General features: G+C 42.8%; 1 long non-coding RNA gene across 1 annotated transcript in view; it reads right to left on the reverse strand.

The window, feature by feature from the left end:
• Positions 1–2,539: 2,539 nt before the first annotated feature.
• The window catches only part of LOC141140763 (uncharacterized), a 133,223-nt gene continuing 112,095 nt past the window's right edge, over positions 2,540–23,667 (reverse strand). Inside the window, exon 3 of the long non-coding RNA XR_012243996.1 lies at positions 2,540–2,660. This is a non-coding gene — a long non-coding RNA (uncharacterized lncRNA). The remainder of the gene's footprint in view (positions 2,661–23,667) is intronic.

Raw genomic sequence — 23,667 nt, forward strand, 5'->3', positions numbered from 1 at the left:
ACCAACCTAGCAGCCAGTACCCAACACGAACAAAAGTCTCTGCCACAGACCTGATTGGAACAAAACCCGTACGATCCTCTGCCACAGGATGTAATGGTTTACGGTGAATAGCTAACACAGCACTAGAACCTTTAAGCCAACCCGGCAGTGCTATGCAGTAGGATTACTTTAGGATACATCCTCCAACTGAGTCACCAGGCCCCTCTCCAGACCAGCACTCTGCATGATCCTTCCATGACGGGTCCTCCCCTGGGATCTTCTCAGTTGTCCAGCTTCTTCACACAGGATAGACAGCCCAGGACCATTCCTCTGCTGCTGTGGTAGGCCCCAGACAGGCTTCTGGGCCCACCCACATGCCGCAGCGACGTGGGCTTCCCGATCGGAGGACCACGAGGTAGTACTCTTAGCGCATACCTGTCGGCCAGGAGGGCCAGCAGGTGGACGAAAAACGACCTCAAAACATGGCATCTGTCCCATAAATACCCTCTCCCAGGATGCAACTCGGAGGACCACCTCCACCGAGTTATCTCCGGGACAGAGGAGCACTCATACACTTCGACGTTTTGCCTTTCCAACCCTGGCCCATAGTAACAACGACACCCACAGACACAGTGCGAAATTACATGCAACTCAGCTGAGCTAGAACAGATGCAAATCTGACTATGTATGAACAGATAACCCACTAAATTTACCTAACAGCAGTAGATTAGAAATCTACCAGCGCTACATAAAGTACTGTGAAATATATATATATATATATATATATGTGTATATATATATGTATATATATATATATATATATATATATATATATATATATATATATATATATATATTCATATGCATTATACCTTTCTATCCAGCAGGTGGCACTGCAATGTTCTAATGTGTATTCTATGGTAATGCAATAAGAGGAAGCGTTTGCTTTCTTCTCTGTGCACTCGTTTGTGTTCTCTTCCTGTTCCATGATAAAGAGCTGTATCCAAGAAGCTTCCATCACATAATTTCAGTACTCTGCACAATAATGCCCTGTACACACGGTCGGACTTTCCAACGGAATATGTGCGATCAGAGCTTGTTGTTGGAAATTCCGACTGTGTGTGGGCTCCATCGGACTTTTCCCATCGGAATTTCCAACACACAAAGTTTGAGAGCAGGCTATAAAATTTTCCGACAACAATCGGAAGATTGTTGTCGGAAAATAGACCATCCACTGACATGATAAAGAGCACTGTGTGTGCTTATCTTTGCTGTTTTCACTGTACAGTAGTATTGCTGTGAGGCACATTTAGTGTTCGCTTCTGCTTTAGTCACAGAAGCAGTAATTTGTTAGTACAGTCTGTTTGGGGTTTCACAGGCCCTCCCTATCTCTAGGAGAAGGTTCTAGAGCTTAAGGAAGGAGGATACAAAGTCCTGGCCTACATAATTAGTAGGGCCTAGCCAATCCCTGGGGAAGTGTGCGTAGATGGTGCCTGGGTTACTGTTAAATAAGCTGGAACCCTGGAGAGCCTGTTCCTTTTTGGATGTGACTGATGCATTGAATCTAATCCAATTATATTAACAGAAGGGTGGTTATATGATTTCATGGTGGCTCGTCATAGGAACAGCAACAGGCAATGTTTTGAGTAAAAGTTTTAATTTATATCACACATAAACTAGTCAGTGATTTTTTTATTTATTATTAAAACAAATGTAAAATATAGTAAAGTAATGTTTACTATCTTTAAACCATTTACATGTATCGTACATTTTAAAATGATATCTGCCATATATATTCCTTTTTTTTATAATAGCATCCCCTTAATTATGCCCTACAGCCGGTGTTAGTTGGAGATTCAGACTAAGGGCCATGTCACATTAGCGATTCTGCTGCTGGCAGCAACATGATTGCTAAAGACAGCGCTCACCTTCTCCTACAGTGTTGTTCCGTCAGAAACTGACAAACTGCAGAATCTCACTTCCCAGTGGAAGAAAAGCAATGAGGGAGAAGGACCGACATCAAAGGAGTAGATCTTCTCCTAGCATTTCTGTCACTAGCGAGTTGCTGCCAGACTACCAGTGATAGGATTAGTAAGAGATTGATCTACTAAGAATCACACAATGTAGGAATCTGATCAACCATGATTTATACTTTGTGTGATCCTTTGGACAAACCTGTGTGCATATATTTAGGAGAATTCAAAAATTTGTAATTAGCCAATCTGCCTGGTTTAAAGTAATTTGCCCATCACTTATATATAAGTCATAAAAATAAGCGTCCTAATCCAAAAAAGTGTCCTTCCAAAGAATCCTTCTCTCAAACTTTTCTAAGTCCAATGTAGAAAAGGCAACTTCAGTAATATCCTCTCTGGTTGTAACTCCTTTGTAGTGTTTTCCTCATGACAGAGAAAAAATCTTGAAAGAAAAAAATGCCATATAGTGTAGTATGTCTAATCTAGTTATTGTGAAAGATAATGCGTTTATATTGTGCTTACATCAAAATCATAAAATATCTCCACTGAATCCACAAATGTGTTCTTATATATGTATCCTTACCTTCATATATCTCAAATAGAGCCTTCAATATTGTTCCAATGTGGCTGTCACTCTGTACCTCTATCACTCCTCCAGTGGGATTCCTCATCCCCTCTCCTCAAATCGGTATTTGAGAGCTCTGAAAACTGAAGTGAAATCACACAGTGTAATACTTAACATAACTTGATCATCACAAATCAAAAACCATATTACTCACAAAAGTGCTTTTATATATAGGTGTATCACTTTAAAACCCAGTGTCAGCTCTGCTGAGCAAATATATGAGCATCAATCACTCGATATACCTTACCAAATGTTAAGATTAATAATGCGTCCTCAATTGATCCTCCCTGATGAGAATTCCTTACTCTTACATCCAAAAAAGACACATATAACCTCAAAATACCCAGTGGCGGCCCATCCATAAGGGTGGCGCCGCCCCCCTAATCCATGCACCAGGCACCTAATCTCCATGCAGGGTGCCGGAGGCATGAATTTTAATGTTTGTTTGTTTTTTGGAAGCACATCATGAGTAATACCCAGTGGTGGCCCATCCATAATCCATGCATCAGGCCCCTAATCTCCATGCGGGGCACCGGAGGACTGGATTTTAATGGGGTTTTTTTCTGGAAGCACATGATTAGAGCTTGAGGCTCTAATTGGCTTCAAAAAAGGGGGGGACACTGGGCAAAGAGAAATGCGCCCAGAGCCCACCCAGTTGTGTGACTTTAGATGCAGCTGGTGACCTCACCGGTGTATGCGCTCTGAAGAATGGCATACCCGTGCTGTTCCTTCAGAGGCGTGCCGCGAACAGTGACTCCTGCGTCACCGCCACTAGCACATTATGACTTAAACTGCTCAGGGCCAGATTTATTATTTTTTGTATGTGGTTTACTACCGCTTGAACACACAAAGAAAATGCATATTGTCGTATATCATTGTACCTACCTATTGCTACAAAATACCACACTTCTACACACACACATATAGATCTAAATAGGCCCTCAACGGGTCATGAAAGTTACATTGGATGGAGTGTTGCTCTTTAATATACTACTTAATATCCAGAAACATTTGCATATTAAATATTTACTCCTGAATGATATACTTTAAATATAAATTACTTAAAAGGAAGTGTATGGTGAGTGGCCCCATTAAGCTTTCACCCTTCAGTCAGAATAAAAATGACTCATCTTTAGAGCTTCTTTAAAATTACAGTAGCTGTAGTTGTAAAGCATTTGAATGAACCTGGATATAGATAGTTTGTGTTGCATTTTAAATGTTTCCCATTTTATAGCTAATAGCATTGTGGTCTTTCCTTCCCAGCGTCTGTGTCCTTTATTACATTAACACCGTTGGTTTAAAGCCTGTCAGAGTGATACAAGGCAGCTGACTAAGCCATCTATTACACGGCCATAAACATTTTGTGGGCTAATGTGAGTTATGGTGTTTTCCTTGTTTTTCTGTACTGAAATTCATTGTCCTCAGCCCATCTGTACAAAATAGCTCTATAAATGTTAAACCCAACAATTCATGCAAGCTTATAAAACTGCCTCAGCTCTATTGTGTATGAAACATTGGAAGTTTACAAAGGCCAACTGCAACATAAACTTATTGGACATCAACCAGTCTATTGGTATTCATCTTACAATAATGTTGTTGGTGTCACTGTACAATATTCACCCATTCAATAGCAATAGTATTAAAAAAAATATATATATTTACTGTTCAACCCAAGTGCATGCTGAAGTGTGCTAATAACAGTTATTGAAGGACAGGTTCTCTTTAGCCCCCTAACCTACGCCACAAGCCTCCCAACCCATTCAGGTGCCTGCTTTAGTTCACATGTGATGTCACCTGCCTGATGAAGGGGCCCTGCGTGGCTCCAAAACATTGCTGTATGTGTACCGTGTAACCATGTGAATAAAGCTTTGGACCCTTTTGAGAAATCCTTGGTGTGCTGATGACATTTCTACACTCTCATTATCTACGGTTTCCAGTAGGTGGTCATTACAGTACCCAGCATTACTACAGCCATTTTCAGGAACATGTGCGTGGGAATATTAGGCTTGGACTTTTTTAGAATTGATCACATGCCCTCTGTTTTTCAGGGGCATAAGAGCTGGGGGAGGAGAAGCAGCAGCACACTGAGCTTTCCAGTGATAGGCTTGTGCAGGCAGGGGGGCCGTGTCAGGACAAGTCTGAGCTTTGTCAGACTTTGTTCAGTCTGAGCTCCCAGCATAGCTAGAGAACTTGTCATGCTTAGTGTGATCAGTTTTTAATAGGAAAGCAGCATTGCAGGAACACCAGGGATTTCACACAAAGGAAGCAATAGAAAGAGAACAGGATATTTTTTCATACAAGTACATTTTACAGCAGGCACATATCAGGAATATGAAATGTTGAGATTACATACTCTTTAAGTGAGGGGATTGTGGCTGTGAGTGGGCAGCTCCCACATATTTAGGGGTGGAACTACCTGGAAAGGGGTATGATCTGGGCAAGACCACCCGGGAGGTGGGCATGTCTAGCGAGGGCTGTGGGCAGGGGTCCCAGAGACTGGGATGGATATATTGGTAAGTATGCTTCCGGTTTTAGTGAACTTGTGAGGAGTAGGGTGAGATCACAAACAGCAAATAAAAACTGACATAGGGGTTCATTTACTAAAACTGCAGCATGCAAAATCTGGTGCAGCTCTGCATAGAAACCAATCAGCTTCCAGATTTTATTTGGCAAAGCTTGATAAAACAAGCTGAAGTTAGTAGCTGATTTGCTGCCATGCACAGCTGCACCATATTTTGCCTTCTCCAGTTTTCATAAAATCAACCCCATAGTATCTAACCTACACTTGTTCTACTAAACAAATGAGCTTTCATTGTTGTCTTTGACTTCATAGAAGAGATTTCTTTTACTTCCTGTTTTGGTGACCACGCAGCAAGTAAAGGGAAATCGTGAACATAGTTTTAACCCTTTATTGCCCAAAATTCTAAAACGTTTAGCCTAAAGTTGGGCTTTAAAGTGTAACTCCACTTTTGCTACGAAAAAAAACCTACCCCCTCTGGGTGATCAATGTACATTACAGGTATTTTAACAAACTTTGTATCAGAGTCCTACCTTTTTCTGCTCTGAAAAAAACGTCTACATCCTATGTTCTACATACGTTCTTCTACGTCTTTTGGATGCTGATTCTAAATGGGAGTGATTTGATCAGCTAATGCACTTGCGAGGCTCTAATGAGGAGAGTTTCAGGGTCTGTATCCCTTTATAAGAGATTACTCTAGGAGAATCTCACCAAAACTAAAACTTTTGTTGCAAAGGATGCCTAAATCTGACATGTATGTTAGTGCAGACTTCTGGGAAAATCAGTGAGCCAATCACACAAGCAGGAAATAACATCTCTGGGGGCGTTCCATACAACTGTGTATGGAATGGCTCCAGGTTGCCATATTGCAGGGATATGCAATTAGCGGACCTCCAGCTGTTGCACAACTACAAGTCCCATGAGGCATAGCAAGACTCTGACAGCCACAAGCATGACACCCAGAGGCAGAGGCATGATGGGACTTGTAGTTTTGCAACAGCTGGAGGTCCGCTAATTGCATATCCCTGCCATATTGCATTGAATTTTACAGATAATTAAAGCACTGTCGATTGAAAAGGAATGTGTTTTTTTTTAATACAATTAAATATGGCCTGTATTGCAATTGTATATGATATACTGTATATATATATATATATATATATATATATATATATATATATATATATATATGTATACAGTATTTATATACACACTAGATATATATATACACAGTATCTCACAAAAGTGAGTACACCCCTCACATTTTTTGTAAATATTTTATTATATATTTTCATGTGCCAACACTGAAGAAATGACACTTTGCTACAATGTAAAGTAGTGAGTGTACAGCTTGTATAACAGTGTAAATCTGATGTCTCTTCAAAATAATTCAATACACAGCCATTAATGTCTAAAGCTCTAGCAACAAAAGTGAGTACACCCCTAAGTAAAAGATTTCCAAATTGGGCCCAATTAGCCATTTTCCCTCCCTGGTGTCATGTGACTCATTAGTGTTACAAGGTTTCAGGCGTGAATGGGTCACTGGAAATTCAACATGGTACCTCATGGCAAAGAACTCTGAGAACCTGAAAAAAATAATTGTTGTTCTACATAAACATGGCTTAGGCTATAAGAAGATTGCCAAGACCCTGAAACTGAGCTGCAGCACGGTGGCCAAGACCATACAGCGGTTTAACAGGTTCCACTTAGAACTCGCCATGGTCGACCAAAGAAGTTGAGTGCACAGCATCATATCCATATTTTGGAAAATAGATGTATGAGTGCTGCCAGCATTGCTGCAGAGGTTGAAGGGTTGGGGGGTCAATCTGTCAGTGCTCAGACCATACGCTGCACACTGCATCAAATTGGTCTGCATGGCTGTCATCCCAGAAGGAAACCTCTTCTAAAGATGATGCACAAGAAAGCCTGCAAACAGTTTGCTGAAGACAAGCAGACTAAGGACATAGATTACTGGAACCAGATCCTGTGGTCTAATGAAAACAAGATAAACTTATTTGGTTCAGATGGTGTCAAGCGTGTGTGACGGCAACCAGGTGAGGAGTACAAAGACAAGTGTGTCTTGCCTACAGTCAAGCATGGTGGTGGGAGTGTCATGGTCTGGGGCTGCATGAGTGCTGCCGACACTGGGGAGCTACAGTTCATTAAGGGAACCATGAATGTCAACATGTACTGTGACATACTGAAACAGAGCATGATCCCCTCCCTTATGATACTGGGCTGCAGGCAGTATTCCAACATGATAATGACCCCAAACACATCTCCAAGACGACCACTGCCTTGCTCAAGAAGCTGAGGGTAAAGGTGATGGACTGGCCAAGCAAGTCTCCCGACCTAAACCCTATTGAGTGTCTGTGGGGCATCCTCAAATGGAACGTGGAGGAGTGCAAGGTCTCTGACATCCACCAGCTCCGTGATGTCATCATGGAGGAGTGGAAGAGAACGCCAGTGGCAAGCTGTGAAGCTCTGGTGAATTCCATGCCCAAGAGGGTTAAGGCAGTGCTGGAAAATAATGGTGGCCACACAAAATATTGACACTTTGGGCCCAGTTTGGACATTTTCACTTAGGGGTGTACTCACTTTTGTTAGCAGCGGTTTAGACATTAATGGCTGTGTGTTGAGTTGTTTTGAGGTGACAGCAAATTTACACTGTTATACAAGCTGTACACTCACTACTTTACATTGTAGCAAAGTGTAATTTCTTCAACGCCCCCCCCCCGGGAGCTCCGTGAGTGTGATGTCCGCGGGGATGCCTGCAATCGTCTCACGGAGAGGAAGAACAGGGAAATGCTGATGTAAATAGGCATTTCCCCATTCTACTTTCCCCATTCTACTTAGTGACAGGACACTGTCACTAAGGACACGTACCTGTACGTTGCCCTTTAAGACGCGGCATTGTGGGCGCGCACCCACCCCCGCCCCCTCCGGGAGCTCCGTGAGTGTGATGTCCGCGTGGATGCCTGCGATCGGCTCACGGAGAGGAAGAACAGGGAAATGCTGATGTAAACAGGCATTTCCCCATTCTACTTAGTGACAGGACACTGATCACCGCTCCCTGGACATCAGTGTCATGACACATGTAGCCCATCCCCCCCACAGTTAGAACACATCCCTAGGACACACTTAACACCTTCAGTGCCCCCTCCTGGTTAACCCCTCACTGCCAGTCACATTTATACAGAAATCAATGCATTTTTAATTGCACTGATCGCTGTATAAATGTGAATGGTCCCAAAATAGCGCCAAAAGTGTCTGATCTGTCCGCCATAATGTTGCAGTCACGATAAAAATCGATGATTGCCGCCATTACTAGTAAAAAAAATAATTATTAATAAAAATGCCATAAAACTATCCACTATTTTGTAGACGCTATAACTTTTGCGGAAATCAATCAATGAACGCTTATTGCGATTTTTTTTTTACCAAAAATATGTAGAAGAATATGTATCGGCCTAAACTGAGGAAAAGAAAACATTTTATATATTTTTTGGGGATATTTATTATAGCAAAAAGTAAAAAATATTGCGTTTTTTTTCAAAATTGTCACTCTTTTTTTGTTTATAGCCCAAAAAATAAAAACCACAGAGGTGATCAAATACCACCAAAAGAAAGCTCTATTTGTGGGAAAAAAAGGACATCAATTTTGTTTGGGAGCCACGTAGCGCGGCCGTGCAATTGTCAGTTAAAGCGACGCAGTGCCGAATCGCAAAAAGTGCTCTAGTCTTTGGCTAGCCAAATGGTCTGGGGCTGAAGTGGTTAAGCTTATAGTTCTGGCCTGGTTTTACTGCTCTCCCGAATGGTATCCAGCTTGAGGGGTAGGGTAGGTAAAACAAGAACATGAATACAGACATAATGTACAGTGTAAAGAACTCACAGACGAGCACACAAGTGTACAGTATTTGACTCCATACATGCGTTCAGAATCAAGGACCACTCAATAGGTGTTCGGAGTGGGTGATGTAGTGATGAGGTCATTGCTTTCCATGGACTGACTTTCCATGACCATCACTTGCAAAAAATCAGGCTGTTTAGGTGTTAGCAAGTGAGCAATAAAAAGTATGTGCAAGCGATGGTAGTGCTCATTAGTGCTCACATAGAATTTACAACATGGAAGGAAATATTTGCAATAAAAAAATGTAATGATCATTTTATGGTGCGTAAGCTGATGTTAAGCAGAGAAAAAGTGTGATGGGTTCAGCAGCATTTCAATAAGGATGGGCAGATCACTCATCTACTGTCATAACCATTGTAAGATGAGTCTGTTTATGACAGCCTTATGAGTTACTATAAAGTGTAGCAGCCGGGCTATTCTCCTATCAGTCTCATCACGGCTCTTATAGGTTAGTGTGAACCTGCACAGATTATAACAGATGTAATCAGCAAACAAACCAAAGCCATTACCACTGCAGGATACCAGGTACTGCTTTACACTGGGGACTCTGAAGGTCCATTCAGACCTGTGTATTACCACAATATGCAGTAATTCACACTACATATGTTGCTGCATTGCAGTACCATTCATTTCGAATGGCACACCAATACACTACGGCAGAGGTAAGGCAGATATTTTGCAAATAATTGTGGGCCAAAAAAAATCAATTTTCTATAAATCTAATTTAAATGAAAGAATGTTTTACTTGGAGTTTTCTTGTAATTCTCATGATCTCAAAAAAACTTCAGTAAAACAAAGCAGTTTCAAATAATCTTGAGTCCAACACAGCCCCCCCCCCCCCCCCCCCCGCACATCAGGGCCCCCATCAGAGTGCCCATCAAAGGAGCCTTACATGACAGACCCCCTTACATCAGCATCCCCTTTTACTTCACAGGGCCAGAAAAAAATCTTGCAGCTGGTTGGATTGGGCCCACAGATCATAGTTTGGGGGCCTTTGCACTAAGACAATGAACATGCAATGCTTTGTTTTGGTTTACTGGCAGCCTATTCATGTCAAGAGGCTGCCTTACTGCAATGAATGTAAACGTGCATCAACGCACTGCAAAATTGTAAAGACTCATTTACACTAGTCTGTGTTATACCTGCTGGTGTTGCTGTGTAGAGGCGTAGTTTATGTATTTTTATTTTTTAACGTATTTAAAATTACAAATAAACACCTAATTGATCCTCATGCATTTCAGCACTTTTAGATGGGGTGAAATGCTTTGCAATGATAGGCAAATAGGCTTTATTTTACACAACGCATACCAATGCACACGCATGATGTAAACAGGACACACAGAGAACATTTGTTCATTATACGCACTTGCATTGATCAATACTGATTAATGCAGTTCAAAGAACCTGGTGTGAATGGGCCCTGAAGGTAAGCAAGAAGATACAGGAGTCCAAGCTGGGACACTGAAGATAACTAAGTGTCGGTTCACACTGAGGCAGCACGACTTGCAGCGCGACTGCCTCAGGCGACCTGGACACGACAGGAGCGGCGACTTGCAAAACAACTTCTGTATAGAAGTCAATGCAAGTCGCCCCCAAAGTCATACAGGAACCTTTTTCTAAGTCATACAGAACGGGATGCTACTTGCCAGGTGGCTAAGTCGCCTGACAAGTCGTCCCAGTGTGAACCGGCACTAATGCTGTCCATACACTGATCTGGTTCTTGAACAGATTCCTCCATCTATGCTATACTGCATGAAAGGAGGAATCTCCCACCATGCCTATTGTATGTTAATAACTGGCCCCAACAGCTGTCAAAATACCTGAACAGCAGATGCATCTATTTGGATGTAGCCACTTTTCCACTGACAATTGTCTGTTTAGCTTGTTTTATTTTTCAATCAAGGGATGTTGGGGAGAAGCCAGCCAACAGGGGCACCCGCTGGGCAAATTTCATTTGGTTCCCCAGGAGCCAGACAAAATTTATACAGTGTACTTAAAACTCCATGCACCAAGGTCACAGACCGTCACAAAAAGGGTAGAGTGTGAAAAAGTTAGAACCCATGCCTGTTTTTTGTTCTGTGCAGGGCAAAAATAAAGAGATTTCCCCTGACTTTGTGTTCTATTGGTAATGGTATTACCAGACAGGAAATGAGAGAGACACAGAGACACAGTAATAAAAAATAGAATTAGATCGTGCTGAGGTGATAATACCTAATTAATCCTGTCTAGTTGATGTCTAATTGAGAAATCTCAACATAAAAGAAATAAATGAAAAGAGACAGCGCTTTACCCAAATGTGTGTCAATGTATATATAAAAGTGTATATATAATATATGAAATATATAAATTTATAAAGTGACACAATACTGTAATCTCTATCAAAACTAGTGATAATAATACTATAATGTAACATTATTATCACCAAATCTGAGATTATAGTATTATTATTATTTAATTATATATATATATATATATATATATATATATATATATATATATATATATATATATACACTTTTTTTTAGGATAGATTCCCTTGACACACATTTGGGTAAAGCACTTTCTCTTTCTATTTATTACAGAGACACAGTGGTGTCGCTATGGGGGTACAGACCGCACCCGCGTGACACCCCCCAGAGGGGTGACACCATCAAGTAGGAAGTGAAATCCGACTGCGATGGTGTCACCTCTCTGGTGTCGGCCCGTTAGTCCGCCCACATCATTTACCGACCAACGTGATTCTTGAAATGCAAATGTTTACAAAAAGGGCTTCTTGAAGGGAGCATTGTTGTAGCCAGCCCACCCGCTGAAAGGCTCCCCATCCAATCCAGTGGGGAGGGGTACAGAAGTGAGGACAGTGGCCAGACTGAAGTGCTGTGTACTGCACAGTGATGGAGGCAGCAGGAGAGGGAGCGAGAGAAAGAAAAGGGAGGTGGGTATAGCTGTAGTAGAAGGGGTAAATGGAGAGGAGAGGTGGGTATAGGGGTAGTAGAAGAGGTATGTGGAGAGGAGGGGGTAGGTATATGGAATAGTAAAAGGGGTATGTGGAGAGGAGAGGTGGGTTTAGGGGTAGTAGAAAGGGTATGTGGAGAGGAGAGGTGGGTATAGGGGTAATAGAAGGGGCACGTGGAGCAGAGAGGTGGGTATAGAGGTAGTAGAAGAGGTATGTGGAGAGGAGACGTGGGTAAAGGGGTAGTACAATGACTGCCAGAACAGTAATCAGAGAAAACATATAACAAAAAAAGACCAACACATCAGTCCAATACAAAAACATAACCATGGACAGTCACGTAGACTTATCTTGCAGATAATGAAAACAGTATTAATATTTAAACTAAGAGGTAATATACACTGCGGTATGAAAAAAAAACCCCAAAACACCATACATTAAGAACATAATGCAAAGTGGAGCAATGCTACCAATAATGGGAATGAATAGGGTTTGTGAGCATGGGGCCAAAAAGCATGGAAGGGCATAGTAGATTAGCAAGTACGCGACCGGTTGTTACTCGAAAGGGCGGACAGGGGGTGGGGAGGGATAGGGAGTAACGATGGAAGTGCTTTGAGTAGACGGGGTGTGAGTGTGTGGTAAAGTAGGCAAGGAAGAGAGAGGTGAGGAAAAGGAGAGCAAGGGGGTGGGAAGGGTCAAGGGGACACAAGGTTACCCATCTCCCAGATAAGGACAGGGTAAGCAGGGGTACACAAAGAGTTGAACAGTTTATTAAGGTACAATTGTAGAGACAAAAAAGGCGGGACTTTTAAGGTGCCAAGAAATAAAAAATATAACAAAAGATAAAATATATCCATAGTTTTATTTCATAACAAATTTAAAAAGATAATAAAATTTATCACACAGACATGAATTTCATACAACGATGCAGCCACTTCTGCTCTACATATTTCGCCCTGAAGAGCTTCCTCAGGAGTCTTAAGAGTGTTGCATATAGTTGATACTATAGATCATGGGTGCTCAACCTGTGGCCCTCCAGATGTTTCCAAACTACAATTCCCATCATGACTCAGCCTTTGGGAGTCAAGCTTGTAACTATCAATTTTGCAATGCCTCATGGGGCTTGTAGTTCTGCAGCAGCTGGAGGGCCACAGGTTGAGCCCCCATGCTATAGATAAAGAGAACAAACAATTATGAACATTCACAAATGTTTCATATCAATATGTTAATTGCATAATATTTATCATTATATAATTTTATCATTTCAAGTAACTTATATGAATTAATGTAATAAATCAGGGGGACAGGCCTACCAGATGCTTAAAAACCAGGACTTGCCGAATCAATTAGGCACAAGAGTTCCAAAAAAATGCTGAGGCTTGTGACCATAGAGGGAAGATAAGTGAGAAACACCTAAAATATATAAAGAGTGATTGAGTAACTCAAACTGTCTAGACAGGGAATTAATTGTCTATGTATACAACATTTACCTTGATTGTGTTGAGCTGTAACCAATTGGTTCACCTTTTTAACTGAAAAGGGTATTCAGCTATTGGAGAAGGAAAGGAAGGGGGGAGCATTGATTATATATGCGGGATAAGGCACCCCAGATGATTCAAAATCAGCAGGAATCCCTTCCAACGTAGATGCTTACAAAAACCACCCTCCGACCCGAATCCAACCAGAAAATCCTAAGGAAATTAATGGGCATATGCAGATATTACAGTATCTGACATTCCAAATCTTATGAGTGTGGCAGAGAGACCGAGACACAGCCTAAAGATCACCCCAATGGGGGAGACCAGGTACACATCCCCCACTGATGAGGGGCAGATGAACCAAGACCAGGGGCGAATGCCGGGCCCCAGTCCCATACCTGCCCTACCTCTAAGCATGAGTTTAAAAAATATATATCTATATGTCTAAAGGTTCTCAATTCTCATGTATGATGTCCAAAGTGTGTATTGTGAGAGAAAGAGATGCAAACCCTCCTTCCCTCGGCCTCTGTCAGTGAAAGGTGGCTGAGCCCCACTTTTTATCTCCCCCCTGTCCTGATGGCATCTGACATCACCAAAGGGGTGTGGAAGCCTATTTGGTGCTGGCATGCATGCGCCGGCCCTTTGCAGCGCATGTGACATCATGCGTAATAACGCAATGGCAACATCGCCATTTGGAAGATCCCTGCCCACAGTCCGCATAAAGGTGGCCGATTGGCCAGCTGCCCACGAATCAAAGGGCAGGAAAAAACTCCCATCAGATGGGTCGAAATAGTCTTGGCAGCCGTCGCGTGTCAGCCGCACAAACTTGAAGGGTGCTCTCCCCCCAAAGGCAATTGGTTGTGCACCTTAGGGGAACAGACACCCTGGGCATCTGTGTGGCCACTTGCCCCTAGAAAAGACCCGGGCATACACTGAACTCAAGTACTGTATAGAGTGATGACAATGATTTCTATAAAGTGTGCATTTAAAAAAACTTCTATGTGTGTATGACAAAACTAAATCGGTCTTCCTGTGTTGCCAAAAATCATTACAACCAAAGGGGATTGAAACTGTACGAAATCACTCATTGAATTGTCCTAGCATCTTAACCACTTCAGCCCCGGAAGGATTTACCCCCTTCCTGACAGAGCATTTTTTGTGATTTTGTACTGCGTCGCTTTAGCTGACAATTGCGCGGTCGTGCAATGTTGTATGCAAACAAAATTGACGTCCTTTTTTTTCCACAAATAGAGCTTTCTTTTGGTGGTATTTGATCACCTCTGCGGTTTCATTTTTTGCGCTATAAACAAAAAAAGAGCGACAATTTTGAAAAAAAAAGCAATATTTTTTAATTTTGCTATAATAAATATGACCAAAAATATATTAAAAAAACAAATTTCTTCCACAGTTTAGGCCGATATGTATTCTTCTACATTTTTGGTAAAAAAATTTCAATAAGTGTATATTGATTGGTTTGTGCAAAAGTTATAGCGTCTACAAAATAGGGGATAGATTTATGGCATTTTTATTATTTATTTTTTTACTAGTAATGGCGGCGATCTGCAATTTTTATCGGGACTGTGACATTATGGCTGACACATCGGACACTTTTGACACTATTTTGGGACCATTGTCATTTATACAGCGATCAGAGCTACAAATAGCCACTGATTACTGTATAAATGACACTGGCAGGGAAGGGGTTAAACACTAGGGGGTGATCAAGGGGTTAAGTGTGTCCTAGGGAGTGATTCTAACTGTGGGGAGGATGAGCTCACTACAACATGACAAAGATCACTGCTCCCGATGACAGGGAGCAGTAGATCCCTGTCACGTTTCTAGGCAGAACAGGGAAATTCCTTGTTTACATAGGCATCTCCCCGTTCTGCCTCCACACCGCAATCGCGGGCCGCCGGCGAACATCAAGTTCGCGGGACCCGCGGGCATGATCCCATGGCGCATGGCGGGCGTGCACCCGAAAGGCGGCAAACTCAAAGGGATGTACAGGTACACCCATTTGCCTGTCTGTGCCATTCTGCCGACGTATATGTGCATGCAGCGGTCAGCAAGTGGTTAAAGGGTCAATACAAATTGGTACATTATTAACCAAAATGAACAAAAACATATTTAAGCTGACAGTGACAATTGCTCATCAGTTCATTAAGGTAAGTGTAGGTATATAATGCTGTGCTTTATAAAATAAATCTAATATATGCAATTCTATTCTAGAAAAGTACAAGGAAAGAGATATGGTTGGAAAAGTAGCAGCTCAGTTCCTTTATCTTTGCTGTTCTTCACTATTGCCATCAACTTCCGTGTTTACACTCTTTTGCTGTCCGAACTCACCTCCTATAGATCTGTTCCCATTTCTTGTCCTCACCCTGTGAATCTTCTATCTTTCACTATTCCACTACCTACTGCTCAGACACAGTATATAGCCATATAGCCATAGGAATATATAGGGATCATCCGCATAGGCGTGGCCAGTAGAAGGAAGATTTTGGCTGACTATCACTGTGAAATTAAAGAACATACAAAGTTGGGGTGGGGGAGAATGGAATAATTTATATTTGGAGGGTAAGTAGTAGGAATCTGTGCAATCTATGTGAAAGTGCACTCACCCCTAATTAGGCCAGTTTTCAGAAAACCCAATAATGCAAATACACCCTTTTACAGCCAAACTGTTTCTCCCAGTGCTTCTCTCACAGTAGCACTTTATGTTGCTGAGAATGAAGGTGAACTACAAATGGAATTCCATGGCGATAATTGATCACACAGTCAATATGAGGAGCCTCACAAGGATTCTGCTAAAGAAATCTGCTTTGAATCTAAAATAAGAGAAACATATTTATCACTTGCTCTTCTCCTCTAGGTGTGAGCTGTGAAGCATTAAAATGAAAATATATTTGATTAGCGATATAATTATTGATGCTCCCAGATTCTGAATATAACATGTAATTAGAGCATATCTATTTTCTCATGATACCTTCTTGCTGTCCTTAATTAAATTATTGAGCTGGGGTGGAGAGGGACTCTGGATTCCTCTGGAGAAAGTTAAACAAAGAGAAAATGGCCATATAAATAACCCAAGGTCGGACTTTAGACGCACAATGGACAGTAATGGTTATAAAAAGGTATATTTTATTTATAACAATACATGATACAGAAAAAGCAAAAAAGATAAAGAATTAAAAGTATATGATACACAGTACATAGCAAAGATGAACGTGTATAGTATACGTGGTAGTGAGCTCCTGTGCGTCAACGCGTTCCGCTGTCTAGCTTCATCAGGACACTCAGGGTTGTTGAAAGAGAAAAACAGGTCTCACTATCTTGCAAGGAAGTCCCCAAAGGCTAGTCTCACCCCTTTGGCCTCAAGTATCACCATATATAGTAACAATACATAGAAGGTTAAACTTGGAGAATCTACAGAGCTAAACATAGCTTACCAAAGAAGGCCCTGGAAGTGCCACGCAGTACCAAGAGAGGCACCCAGTAAAGGGTAGTTCCCCCCGGGGTGGTACTGCATGGCGCTTCCAGGGCCTTCTTTGGTAAGCTATGTTTAACTCTGTAGATTCTCCAAGTTTAATCTACTATTATTATATTATTATACACGATTTATATAGCGCCAGCAGTTTACGCAGCGCTTTACAATGTAGAGGGGGGACAACACAATTACAGTACAGTTCAATACAAAAGGTACAGGAAGGCCCTGCTTGTAGAGCTTACATTCTAAAGGGAGGGGGTGGTGGTACAAAAGGTAATAGCTGCAGAGAATGATTTGATGGGGGTGGCTCGGGGACAGTTGTTAGGGGGGTGTGGGATAGGCTTCCCTGAATAAATTAGATTTCAGGGATCTCCTAAAGGTGGACAAGTTATGGGCTGATTGGACATACTGGGGCAGGAAGTTCCAGAGGATGGGAGAGACTCTGGAGAAGTCCTGAAGGTGAGCATGGGGGGAGGAAGCAAGGGAGCTAGAGAACAGGAGGTCCTGGGAGGGGCGGAGGGGATGATTTGGGCGATATCTGCAGATGAGGTTGGTGATGTAGATGGGGGCGATGTTGTGAATGGCCTTGTATGTTATTGTTAGCATTTTGAATTTTACACGGTGGGGTAGGGGAAACCAGTGAAGGGATTGGCAGAGAGGAGCAGCAGTCATGGATCGGTTAGTGAGGTGTATTAGTCTAGCAGCAGAATTCATAATAGACTGAAGGGGGGATAGCCTGCTTAAGGGTAGGCCATTAAGGAGAGAGTTGCAGTAGTCAAGGCGGGAAATAATTAAGTGAATAAGTTGCTTTGTGGTGTCATTAGTCAGTAAGGGTCGATATCTGGACATGTTGCGGAGGTTAAGACGGCAGGATTTAGCCAGTGATTGGATATGGGGCTGAAGGAGAGGTCAGAGTCAAGGATTACACCCAGCACCCTGGCATGTGTGGAGGGACCAATTGTTGTGTTGTTGATATTAATGGTGAAGTTACAGGGGGGAGACCGTGAAAGAGGAAATATAACAAGCTCAGTTTTAGAAAGATTAAGTTTGAGGAAGTGGTGTGACATCCATATCGATATGTCATTCAGTAAGTTTGAGATCTGTGAGGAGATCGAGGGGGTGAGTTGAGGAGTGGAGAGAAAGATCTGGGTGTCGTCGACATAGAGGTGGTATTGGAAGCCATGGGAGGTTATCAACTGGCCTAGGGAAGAGGTATAGAGTGAGAATAGGACAGGCCGAAGGACGGAGCCTTGGGGTACCCCAACAGAAAGAGGAAGGGGAGTGGAGGAGATGGAGTTGTAAGTGACACTGAAAGTGCGCTGAGATAGGTAGGAGGAGAACCAGGATAAAGCAGAATCACAGAGGCCAAGGGAGTGTAATTTACCCAGGAGGAGCAGGTGGTCAACTGTGTCAAAGGCAGCAGAGAGGTCTAAAAGTATGAGTATGAAGTAGTGCCCATTGGTTTTAGCAGTTAGTAGGTCATTGGTGAGTTTTAGTAGGGCAGTTTCAGTAGAATGTTGTGGGTGAAAGCCAGACTGTAGGGGGTCGAGAAGGTTGTTGTCCGTGAGGTAGCGACTCATTCGATCATGGACAAGGTGTTCGATGAGCTTGGAGACAAACGGGAGCAGGGAGATGGGTCTTAAGTTATTCAAACAGGTGGGGTCTAGTGAGGGTTTTTTGAGTATGGGGATAACCAGTGCATGTTTGAGTGGGGAAGGAAAGGTGGTCGCAGTAATTGAGAGGGAACAGGGTCCAGGGGACAGGTAGTGAGGTGGGCCATGGAGATGAGATTATCAACTTCATCTGTATTAATTGGGCAAGAGTAGGAGAGTATTGAGTGTGGTGTTGGACCCGATGTGTTGGGTAGGGGAGGAATTTGAATGCTGGATATCTCCTTGCGAATTGTGTAGATTTTGCTATTGAAATGGTTGGCAATCTGTTGAGCGGTAAGCAAGTTGGTGGGTGGGGGCAGTGGGGGGGGTAAGGTAAGGAATTAAGGGTAGAAAAGAGTTGACGAGGTTTGGATGAGAGGGTTTTGATGAGAGTGTTGTAATAGGTTTGTTTAGCAGTGTGGAGGCAGGAGTTGTATTTGAGAAGGGCAGATTTGTAGAGGGTAAAGTCTTGCAGGGATTTAGATTTATGCCATGCTTGCTCAAGAGCATGGCTGTGTCTCTTGAGACTTCTGGTGTCGTCTGTTTGCCATAATTGTGGCAGATAGGGCCTGGTTCTGCATGTAGAAAGAGGAGCGAGTATGTCTAGGGAGGATGACGACGTGGTGTTGTAGATGGAAGTGGTTAGGTCTGGGCAGGACAGGGGTGCGATTTTGTCATAAAGGCCATCAGTAGCAGAGTGAAAAGGGGAAGGGTTGAGGTTGCGAAGGTTTCTGCGGGTAGTGGTTTGTGGGTTGGCAGCATGGGATGTAGGAGACAAGAAGATAAGGTTGTGATCAGAGAGAGCAAAGGGTGTGTTAGAGAGATTGCAGGGAGTGCGGCGATGGGAGAATATAAGGTCGAGAGTGTTGTGGAGTGAGTGGTGGTTTGTGTCCATTGTGTTAGGTTAAAAGAGGAGGTAAGATTGAGTAGTTTACTATGTAGTTTACTATGTATTGTTACTTATGAGTTTGTTACTCCCAAACTCACTAAACTTGAAATCTGTACAATTGTTCAATTATGAAATTCTATTTACTCTTGTAGATGTTCTCTTACTGACCCCTCCTGAAGAAGCGGTGGAAACCATGAAACATATAGAGGATTCCGTCATTACATACATCCAAGCCCTTCTTGTATCTGGACTCACGCGTCTATTACCTGCTTTCATTACTGTGCACAGTGTATGTATTTATGTATCCACTGTTTTTTACCTTGTTTATCTTCTAAAAAAAAGGTTTACATTTTTCTTTTGGTTTAATCCATGGCTACCGAGATAGACCTTGATGCTTCAGTGCTATAGAGTATGTTTGGAGCAGCTCTAAGTACTTTTCTATTTTACAATATCTATTATTTAGGATGATGGTACCCAACCCTATCCCTTTATGATTTTGAATGAGGCTTTATTTATCAGTACTTCTCACCTGGTTGCCGCCACACACGCTTGACACCATCTGAACCAAATAATTTTATCTTGGTCTCATCAGACCACAGGACATGGTTCCAGTAATCCATGTCCTTAGTCTGTTTGTCTTCAGCAAACTGTTCGCAGGCTTTCTTGTGCATCATCTTTCTTCTAGGACAAAAGCCATGCAGACCAATTTGATGCAGCGTGCGGTGTATGGTCTGAGCACTGACAAGCTGACCCCCCACCCCTTCAACCTCTGCAGCAATGCTGGCAGCACTCATACATCTGTTTCCCAAAGACAACCTCTGGATTTGATGCTGAGCACATGCACTCAACTTCTTTTGTCGACCATGGCGAGGCCTGTTCTGAGTGGAACCTGTCCTGTTAAACTGCTGTATGATCTTGGCCACCGTGCTGCAGCTCAGTTTCAGGTTCTTGGCAATCTTTTTATAGCCTAGGCTATCTTTATCTAGAGCAACAATTCTTTTTTTCAGATCCTCAGAGAGTTCTTTGCCATGAGGTGCCATGTTGAACTTCCAGTGACCAATATGAGAGAGTAAGAGCAATAACACCAAATTTAACACACCTGCTGCCCATTCACACCTGAGACCTTGTAACACTAAAGAGTCACATGACACCGGGGGAGGGAAAATGGCTAATTGGCCCAATTTGGACATTTTCCCTTAGGGGTGTACTCACTTTTGTTGCCAAAGGTTTAGACATTAATGGTTGTGTGTGGAGTTATTTTAAGGGGACAAAATACTTGATTTGATTGTAGCCGTATTAGTGCAATTGTGACATAGAAAATTGAGTACTGTCCGTGATACTTATTTTATTTGCACTAACATACAATTTTTCAGGACAAGCTTTCGGGGTATGTCCCCTTCTATTAGGTCCAAGCAGTACTGCTTGGACCTAGAAGAAGGGGACTTACCCCGACATATCCCGAAAGCTTGTCCTAAAAAATTGTATGTTAGTGCAAATAAAAAAAGTATCACGGACAGTACTCAATTTTCTATGTTTAAGGGGACAGCAAATTTACACTATTATACAAGGTGTACACTCACTACTTTACATTGTAGCAAAGTGTAATTTCTTCAGTGTTGTCACATGAAAAGATATAATAAAATGTTTACAAAAATGTGAGGGATGTACTCACTTTTGTTAGATACTGTACATAAGCTGTATATGTTTTTCTACAGTCTTCTCTTTCTACATCCATTCAAAGTCCAGGATTTATATAGCTTGTTTGAGCGACCAGAAAACAGGGGACATAGAGTGGAATCTCACTGCAGAGCTAACTGAGGAGAGCTCTGAGAGCTGATTGGAAGATTGAAAGGAAAGGGACATCCCCCCTTTGGCACAGCACACAGGAACAGAGCTGAGGCTGTCTATCAGCTGGAGCTCCCTCCTCTGTCACCTTTTTCCTCTTGGTGTCAGAAAAACTTGTCAGAAGTGATTCATGCAGAACGAGGCAGCAGACAGAAATGAGGCTTAGTTCTCTGGATTGAGACAAGTACACACTATAGAGGGATATGCTTTGTTCATATTTCTTGTCTGCGGTTAACAACAACTTTAACAAACAAAAAGGAGGAGCTGCAGAGTTCCACAGCAGAGACTGCAGTATCTGTACATAAGACGACAATAAGCCGTACTCTCCATAGAGTTGGGCTTTATGGCAGGGTGGCCAGAAGAAAGCCATTACTTTCAGCAAAAAACAAATGGCACGTTTTGAGTTTGTGAAAAGGCATGTGGGAGGCTCCCAAAATGTATGGAGGAAGGTGCTCTGGTCTAATGAAACTAAAATTGAACTTTTTGGCCATCAAAGAAAATGCTATGTCTGGCGCAAACCCAACACATCAAAAGAAGAACACCATCCCCACAGTGAAACATGGTGGTGGCAGCATCATGCTGTGGGGATGTTTTTCAGCAGTCGGGATTGGGAAACTGGTCAGAGTTGAAGGAAAGATGGATAGTGCTAAATATAGGGATATTCTAGAGCAAAACCTGTACCACTCTGTGTGTGATTTGAGGCTAGGACAGAGGTTCACCTTTCAGCAGGACAATGACCCCAAACACACTGCTAAAGCAACACTTGAGTGGTTTAAGGGGAAACATGTAAATGTGTTGGAATGGCCTAGTCAAAGCCCAGACCTCAATCCAATAGAAAATCTGTGGTCAGACTTAAAGATATCTGTTCACAAGCGCAAAAATCCCAGTGGTAAGATGTGGCAAGCTCATAGAGACTTATCCAAAGCGACTTGGAGCTGTGATAGCCGCAAAAGGTGGCTCTCCAAAGTATTGACTTTAAGGGGGTGAATAGTTATGCACGTTGACTTTTTCTGTTATTTTGTCCTATTTGTTGTTTGCTGCACAATAAAAAAAAAAAATCTTCAAAGTTGTGGGCATGTTCTGTAAATTAAATGATGCAAATCCTCAAACTATCCATGTTAATTCCAGTTTGTGAGGCAACAAAACACAAAAAATGCCAAGGGGGTGAATACTTTTCACGGTCCAACCGTGTATGGTCTGCATCGGACTTCCGACGGAGCGTTTCAATCGGAAATACGACAGACTTTAGATTTGAAGCCTACTTCAAATCTTTACGTCGTAACTCCGCCGGACTCAGTTCCTAACGGAAAGCCCGTTCGTCTGTATGCTAGTCCGATGGACCAGATACGACGCAAGAGCAGGGTACTGCATCTCGCGCTAGCTGCAATAGGAAAAACACCCCCACCCCTAAGCACCTTGTCCCCATGTTGATGAGGACAAACGCCTCTTCCCGACAACCCTGGCTGTTGGTTGTTGGGGTCTGCAGGTGGGGGGCTTATCTGAATCCGGGAGCCTCCTTTAATAAGGGGGCCCCCAGATCCCGGTCCCCCACCCTATGTGAATGAGTATGGAGTACATCATACCCCTACCCATTCACCTAGGGGAAAAAGTGTCAATAAAAAAACACACTAGACAGGTTTTTAAAGTAATTTATTAGACAGCTCCGGGGGTCTTCTTCCGACTTCGGGGGTCTTCTTCCGACTTTGGGGGGTCTCTCTTCTCCCGATGTCCGGTTCTTCTCCCCTCTCTCCAGCATCTTCTCCCGATGTTCAGTTCTTCTCCCGGTGTTTGGCCTCTTCTCCCACTCTCCGGTTCTTCTGCCGGGCTCCTCCGCTATGTTCTGCTCTTTTGCTGCTCTTTTGCTAGCGGTGGCCTGGTCTTCTTCGTCGTCTTCTCCCCATCTTCTCTTCTTCCGATGTTGACAGGACGCTCTCTCGCACTGTAATGCTGTGTGGAGCGCTCCGCAATGATTTATATAGGCGGTGACCCTGCCCCCTTATGACGTCACAGTCCCGGGGCATGCTGGGACTGTGATGTCATAAGGGGGCGTGATCACCGGGTGATGTACAGCGGGAGGGAGCATCGTGTCAACATCGGAAGAAGAGAAGAGGGGAGAAGACGACGAAGAAGACCGGGCCACCGCTAGCAAAAGAGCGGCAAAAGAGCAGAACATAGCGGAGGAGCCCGGCAGAAGAACCGGAGAGTGGGAGAAGAGGCCAAACACCGGGAGAAGAACTGAACATTCATTAACATTCGTCCGTTCATTTGGAAAGTCCGCCGTAACTCCGTCTGGAAATAGGTCCTCCAGAAAGTCCGGTCGTCTGTAGGCAAGGCCGTCCGTAGTCCAGTCGTATGTAGGCA

Source organism: Aquarana catesbeiana, linkage group LG04, assembly GCF_042186555.1.
Source record: "Aquarana catesbeiana isolate 2022-GZ linkage group LG04, ASM4218655v1, whole genome shotgun sequence".
Lineage (NCBI taxonomy): Eukaryota > Metazoa > Chordata > Amphibia > Anura > Ranidae > Aquarana > Aquarana catesbeiana.